Source organism: Elaeis guineensis, chromosome 11, assembly GCF_000442705.2.
Source record: "Elaeis guineensis isolate ETL-2024a chromosome 11, EG11, whole genome shotgun sequence".
In the NCBI taxonomy this organism is placed as follows: Eukaryota; Viridiplantae; Streptophyta; class Magnoliopsida; order Arecales; family Arecaceae; genus Elaeis; species Elaeis guineensis.
Window position 1 is genome coordinate 11,697,742 of NC_026003.2, and position 7,280 is coordinate 11,705,021.

Sequence of the window (7,280 nt, forward strand, 5' to 3'; positions counted from 1 at the left end):
CTAAGACATGGTCTGGTGCATTGCACCCTTTACACATGGGTGCAGATATTTGATTTACATTGGCTGGTCTCTGTAATTCTAAGGCTTCCAATCTACGTGTTAAGGTTGCAATCTTGGCCTCTGATGCTAGGGTTGGTTGAATTTGATGCATTCCTCCTCTTGAAGGTGTAGCTTTATCAGGTTCCCTAGTTGTTTCCCACTGTAAATTTTTCTCGGCTAGGTCTTCTAAGAATTGCCAAGCTTCAGTAGTTTCTTTGTCCATAAATTGGCCTTGGCACATGGACTCTAGCATGGTTCTTGAGTTTGAATCTAACCCCTCATAGATGATCTGGCATAGTCTCCAAGTTTCTATTCCATGGTGTGGGCATTGGGTCAAAAGATTCTTGAAACGATCAAAGTACTTCCAAAATGATTCACCAGCTAGTTGGTAAAATTGATTTATTTCATTCCTAATCCTAGCTGTTTTATGATGGGGGAAATATTTTTTTAAAAATATTCTCACAAAGCCCTCCCAAGTAGTGACAGAATAGTTTGGCAGACTATAAAGCCACTTCTTAGCATTGTCCTTAAGGGCAAAGTTGATTAATCTAAGTTTGACCTCATCCTCTGTTAATTGCAGTTTCATGGTTGCACATACCTCCTCAAATTCTCTAATAAATATATAAGCATCTTCTAATCCTGTGAATTTTGGAAGCATATTTATGATTTGAGGTTTGATTTCAAAATTGTTAGCTGTGGGTTGTGGCAACCTGATACAAGATGGTTGGATGGAGCCAACTGGATAACACAAATCCTTAAGGGTCATGGGTTGGATTGGTTCAGCCATTGGAACAACAGGAATTGACTCAATTCTAACTAGACGACCCGACACTCTTCTCCACACACGAGGTGTACGGTTCTCGATGTTTATACAATTTTTTTTTTTTTTTATAAAATTTTTATGTATAAGGAAAAGAAAGAAAAGAGAAAAAGTTCTAAAGAGAAGATCCTAAGGAGTCCTAAATCTAAAGAAAAGTAACCAAATTAATTTAAATTTAAATTTTTTTTTTTTTTTCAAACAAGTGAATCAATAAATTAAACTCAATCTATCCTAGGGTTAACCTAAATCTAGACAGCTCCTAACTGTTCCAAGATGACCCTTCAAACCTTCCAAGTGGAGATTGATCAACTAGTTAGCCAGGTAAGTATAAGAGGTGGGAGGTTCACTCATCGTTGCCTTTCTAGACACCAAACGAGTTGGCCAGGCCAGCAATTGAACCAATTTAACAAACCACCCTCAGGGACTTGCCTAGACACCAACTAATCAAACAACTCAAACTTGGTAGAACTCTTAGGGTTCCTTGTCCTATTGAGCTCGAATTCCTTAAGGTTGACGTCTAATTGATTTTAAGATTAAAAGTCTAGGTAATGCAATATGATGGAGATGGTTTTTGGGCTAAGGAAGGGTAATGAAATCCCCACATTATCTTGTTAATGGGTTGATGCCCTTAGATTAATTATGAAAATGCAAATACAAATAAACAAGATGACCAAGAATGTAAAAGATTTTAATTTAGAATTTTTTTTTTATTTTGATATTTTACTTCACGATTATGAAATGTCTTTTGTTTTGTTTTATATTTTTTTTTTTTTTGTGATTAAGTAAATTCAAATGATTAGGTCTAAAAGCAAAAGTAATTAACTAAAAATAATAAAAGAGAAATTAGAAGCGTACCTGAGTTTTTCAGCAATCACCAACTAAATATAGAAACCTAAAGAAAAAAAAAAAGAGAGTTATAACGCACGAAGAACAAATATTTGAAAATAATTTAAAACGCCAGATCCCCGGCAACGGCGCCAAAAACTTGATGTGCAAATCTTAAAATTTGTAAATAAAACCGCAAGCGCACGGTGTGCAGAGTAGCACGACCAGCGAGTACGGGTCGATCCCACAGAGACTTGGTTTTTAAAATGATTTTCAAATCTATGCTCAAGCGAGCTTTAACAAAAATCGAAAGTCGAAAGTTGTTTGCTAAAGACAATAAGACTAAGGATCTAGGGTTTTTTTGAATCCACTAGATCTAGATTAGGGAATTCTACCTAGAATTTTTCTTATTGATCCTAACGACTACTCCTTTTGTCTTTCCCAAGCATAGATTATGAAGGGACTAAGGCCCAACGATAATCCATCAAGATTCTTTACAGGGGAGTAGTAACTAGGATCCCTTAGGGTTTTCTCCTCCTATGCACTGAATCAAGTATGACCTATGAAGGGACTCTGACCCAACTGTAGTTCATCAAAAATTCTTGGCAAAAGAGGAAGAAAAAGAAACCCTAAGAAAAAGAAAGAACTCTATGTAAAATCCCTACTCATGATCTAGCTTCATCGCAAACCCTAGAAGGGATGCTTAGCTAGACATGATCTAAATCTACTTGCAAAATTTAAATGCAGAAAAATAAACTACCCTAATTTCATAAATTAAACTATCCTAATTGCATAAAATTAAATTGCATAAATTAAACTATCCTAATTGCAAGAAAAATAAATTGCATAATGTAAAGAGATGAAATTGCATAAAAATAAGATTTTATATATAAAAAAAATTTATTACAAAAACCTCAAAGCTCGAGGCTTGAAAAGAGAGCTAAAAACCCCACTATCTAGGGTTACAAGCTTGATCTCCAGGAAGAATACATAAAACAAGGGCCTTTGGGGGCTTTTTATAGGCATTTGGGGGTTATAAGGTTTTCAAAACTTCCGATGTGGGACTAAGAGGTTTTAGGGGGTTTATGGTGCGCCGATGGGTCCATGGTCCATGCGCCTGTTGCTGTGGACCAGACGGCTAATCAGATCACCAAATCAGTTGATTTTTGACCAATTTTGATCTGATTTGACTCGGGTTTGACCCAATTGAGTCTTCTTTCTTCATTCTTCAATTCCTGGGTCAATTTAACTCCGTTTTGCATAAAATTTTCGCCGTTGGAATCCTCTTTCCTTGTTCTTTCTATTGATGATCTCTTCTTCTGCAAAATATAATAACAAGTATCAATTTCTTAATAAAGTTAGATAATTTAGATATTAATTGATACTTTTTATGTCAATTTGTGACATAAATCATGTACCCTAGGGTTTCTACCTAGGGTTCGGGAAGTGAGATTGGTGTGCCACGAGTGTTGTGAGTCCATCAAATTTTAGGGAGAGATCCATCAGCCTCTCAACCAATTATGCAGACGATCCAGAGCATCCGAGGAGTCGGCACACATCGATCGAAGGAGTTCGATCAACATCAGCCATCAAAAGGGTGAAATCACGAACTAGCATTCGTGAGGAGCCGATCAGACGGGAGCTTCGTGTGGACGATCCGCAGAGGTCTGTGGCTGCGATGTGACAATCAGAGCCCCCCGACGGTGATCAGATTGTGGTGATCGACGACCCGCAAAAGGTGATGTGTTCTAAACACAGTGTATTAAAAAGTTTACTGTTTCAAATTTGAGTTTCAAATTTAAATGCATGCTGTTGTATCATATTTAGATCCTAGTGTAGGATTAATTAGTATTAATTAATAAGATTAATTAATAATTTCGCTGTAAAATAGTAATTTTGAAAAAAATTTAAAATTACCATTTTGCCCCTGCACTGAATTTTCGCTTCAGTGGATATCATAAAAAAATATCTGAAAATTAATTAGTGGACGTGGGCTTGAGATTTCTTAGGTGGCGCAAGAGATGATATGGAATCCTAGTCTAATTAGGATTCTTATGTAGATTAGGTGAAACACTTTAAACCCAATCCAAATTAATTGCAACCTAATTAATGGTGATCCTACTCCATCTAAGAGTCCAATTAAATCAGATTAAACTATATTTAATTCTAATTAAAATTCTAACTTAATTAAGAATTAGGTGCATACAAGTCCTAGTCGAACAAGGACTTGTTCTCTCTTGCAATTGGCTTATCCAATAAATCAATTAGATTTAATCCAATTAAATTCAAACTAATTCTAATTGAATCAAATTCAATTAGACTTGATCTCAGACCAATTGCTCAATCAAATTGAGCAAATTAGCAATCCAATTGCTAATCGATCCTCTTGCAACACTTGCATTAGGTCAAACATCAATCACATTAATCATTTAACCTTAGAACGATTTTCAATCATCGATTAACCATCTGATTAGGTTACAACCTCTTATGTGTGTGACCCTATAGGTTCGAACCTAAGTCGGTAGCACAGGAACCAATTCCTGTACTAGTCGAAGTAACCATCTAGCAATGGTTCCCGACGTCCAGATAGGTTGAATGTATGCAAAGTAACATTCTAAGAACCCTGACCTATGGTTACCGTATAATTCATCTTTTTGATCAATAATGCTCAAGACGACTTCGAGTATGCTGTCAACACTCATAGAAGTCATCTCTATTGTGTTTCAAAATTTTGCAAATCTCGTGACTTCTCACGAGGATTACTCAAGCTTAATTTTTGCTAAATTGAAATACAGCAAGACATTCTTTTTCTGAAGTTAATCAGGAGTGGTCAATCCCATCTTGACTCACACACCGACTTCACAAGTACTTGACTATACCCAGAAACTTTTCGAACCTATATTAAAAATATAGGTAATCCGACATCAAAGCACAATGAGTTGCTTGCAAGTCACCGTGGTGATCTCAGGTCGGAAGGATACTTATACCCATTGGCCTTAGTTAACTACCCTTGACAGTAGAGTGTTACATGGGTCACGTTCAATGCAGATGTACTCCTACATCTCACCTGGATGCCATACCAGTGTCTCTATACCACTTGGTTATTAGGACAACCAACGTATATGGCATACAACGATCTACACTTGATAAGTTATCATTTTTGTTAATAACTTATCATTTGATCGTGAACAATTTAAGAACCATCTGATAAATCTTCCTTTATCGATTGATTGTGGTTCTAAGAACTTCATCATAATTTAGGAGTTCATTTAAGGAAGATAGAACTTTTATGATGAACCTGTCAAATAACTATTATTATTAGATAATTCATATACTAATTTCAATCATCTACCACTTAGATGATTGGCTTTAGGATACGTTTCCCAACAATAACAAGGATCATCAAGCTACTTTTTAATCATATCATATCCACAGTAACAAATAGTAGGTTTGCATCGGGAAAGTGAGAGATCCATATAAACAATCATGAGCATGCAGAATTAACCATGCAAACTTGTATGGTACTACTGCACCAATCATATTTCACAAGCCTGTAAATTTTCAAGTAAGTCATAAGAAATGGTCCATGATACCTAAAACTATATGCAGCCTTTGAACTAGCAATTGAATCCAAGTTCAAGAAGCATTCCTCTTTACTCACCCGAAAACAACAGCACACATAATTCAAGAACCGTAGGTCTCCTATGGTGTTGCAAGTCCTGCAGAGAGACCACTATGACAATAGGCCAATAAGACGTCCTAAATCCATGAGCAATTCACATCCCATGTTTCATGGCATGGACCCTTATGCTATGTTCTACATATGTCCATACCTCTGCTCTTGTCACCACCATAATAATGTAAAAAGAACCATCATCCATTAGCCAAAAAAGAACAAGATAACTATGCATACATGCTAGGCATACAAATTTCATTCAAATATTATTCATGGTCAGAGAATACCAAATAACAATGGAGCGAAACTATACATGTTAAGAAGCAATTAGTGTGATAAATCTTGATATATTATGCCATATACACTGTAATACATGAGATATCATGCATCATTCAAATCGCATCATATCATAATAAATAACAAAAATTCAAGCACATGCCACATAACCATTCATAATATCAGTTATCATGTTGCATTTTTTTTATATTATTATCCCCCACCGGCGACTCAGTTTATAAATCGGCACTCAGAATGAACAAAACTATTTTGCGGTCCTCAATTGCAGGCTTCAAATCCCATATATGCAATAAGAGTAGGCAATAACACAATACAATGCTTTGCCTCGTTTAAAATAATGGACTCGCCCCATACTCTCATAGCGCAACTAAATCATAAAAGTTTAAATTAGCTATTAGATGCCTAAAGCATGATCAATATTAAATTTTTGACTTCAAGTAATACTGGAACAGCTTCTGCAAGGGCTTGAGATCAATATGTAGGCTTAACCTCAGCTTGTATGATTGGGTTTGGAAGTAATATAATTGAGCTCAAGCTTTCAAGTCTATTAGCTAGTGAGCAGGATGACTTATTCAAGTCTAACATCTATTGGGCTGAGCAGTGAATCATTCATTCAGTCAAACAGATCCAGGTTCTAGAAATGGCATTGGGCTTGGTCGCAACGCTAGACTTCCACCAAGTCTAGAGTTGCATTCTATTAGTCAAGCAGGTCCATGGCCTCAAACCTAATCTTGATGAATCAGTCAAACTATGAGTCCAATAAGTTCTTTTGTTTTTTTTTCCTTTTTAAAAGTAGACCCCATCTCCCAATAAGATTTACGTTTATTAACAGTATTAACGAAAGCTTTTACCTCATGTTAAAAAACCGAAATTATCCTTGGTTAGAGAGGAAAATGCACATATTTTCTTATGTCCTTGGATGCCTATGAAGTCACTTAAGATTATTGTGGTCATTTTTTAAGTTTTTTCCGATATAGCATTAGGATCCCATTTAAGGTCAACAATTTGACCAATGTTCTTTATGTTATCAATTAAAGTGCTAGATAAAATTAAATTTTGGTGGATAAGTGTAGATTTTTTAAATTATTTTATGTAAGTATAATGTACCCTTAAGTTAGGAGGATTTTTAGTTATGATTAATTTTTAAATAGATAGATAGATGGATAGATAAGCGGGCTTATGATTTAGTGATGCAACAACGATATGCACCGTGGCCTGTGGTTTAGCGACACAATCAAGGATACGCATTTGCTAGTTTAGTTTCATCAAATAATTGAAGTGAATGGAGCTCAAGAGTATGGTATTGGATTTATCTTGACTCTCCTATTTCTTCCTGCCGGTCAAAATTGAACGCTAGCTGAATCAGCACCAGCAATCAAACTGTTGTTATCACTCCATTACAAAGACTTAGTCTAACCAAGGCATTTGGTAGGCCCCATGATGACAGTGAACCTACAACAAAAGGAGAATATGATACCAGAGATTACAGAGATGCCAATTATCAAATGCCGTAAACTAATTAATCAAAGAGAAGGGCAAGAGAACTCATAGCAAGTATACCCGGCAGTCCACTACAGAACGTTAGGTTGGAATAGCAGTTTTGACGTATAAGTAGTAGAACTA

At 35.8% G+C, this 7,280-nt stretch overlaps 1 non-coding gene across 1 annotated transcript; it reads left to right on the forward strand.

The window, feature by feature from the left end:
* The first annotated feature begins 350 nt into the window (after positions 1-350).
* LOC140852683 (small nucleolar RNA R71) lies at positions 351-457 on the forward strand. The gene has a single exon (XR_012135585.1). It is a non-coding gene; the product is annotated as a small nucleolar RNA R71 (small nucleolar RNA).
* The last annotated feature ends 6,823 nt before the right edge of the window (positions 458-7,280 follow it).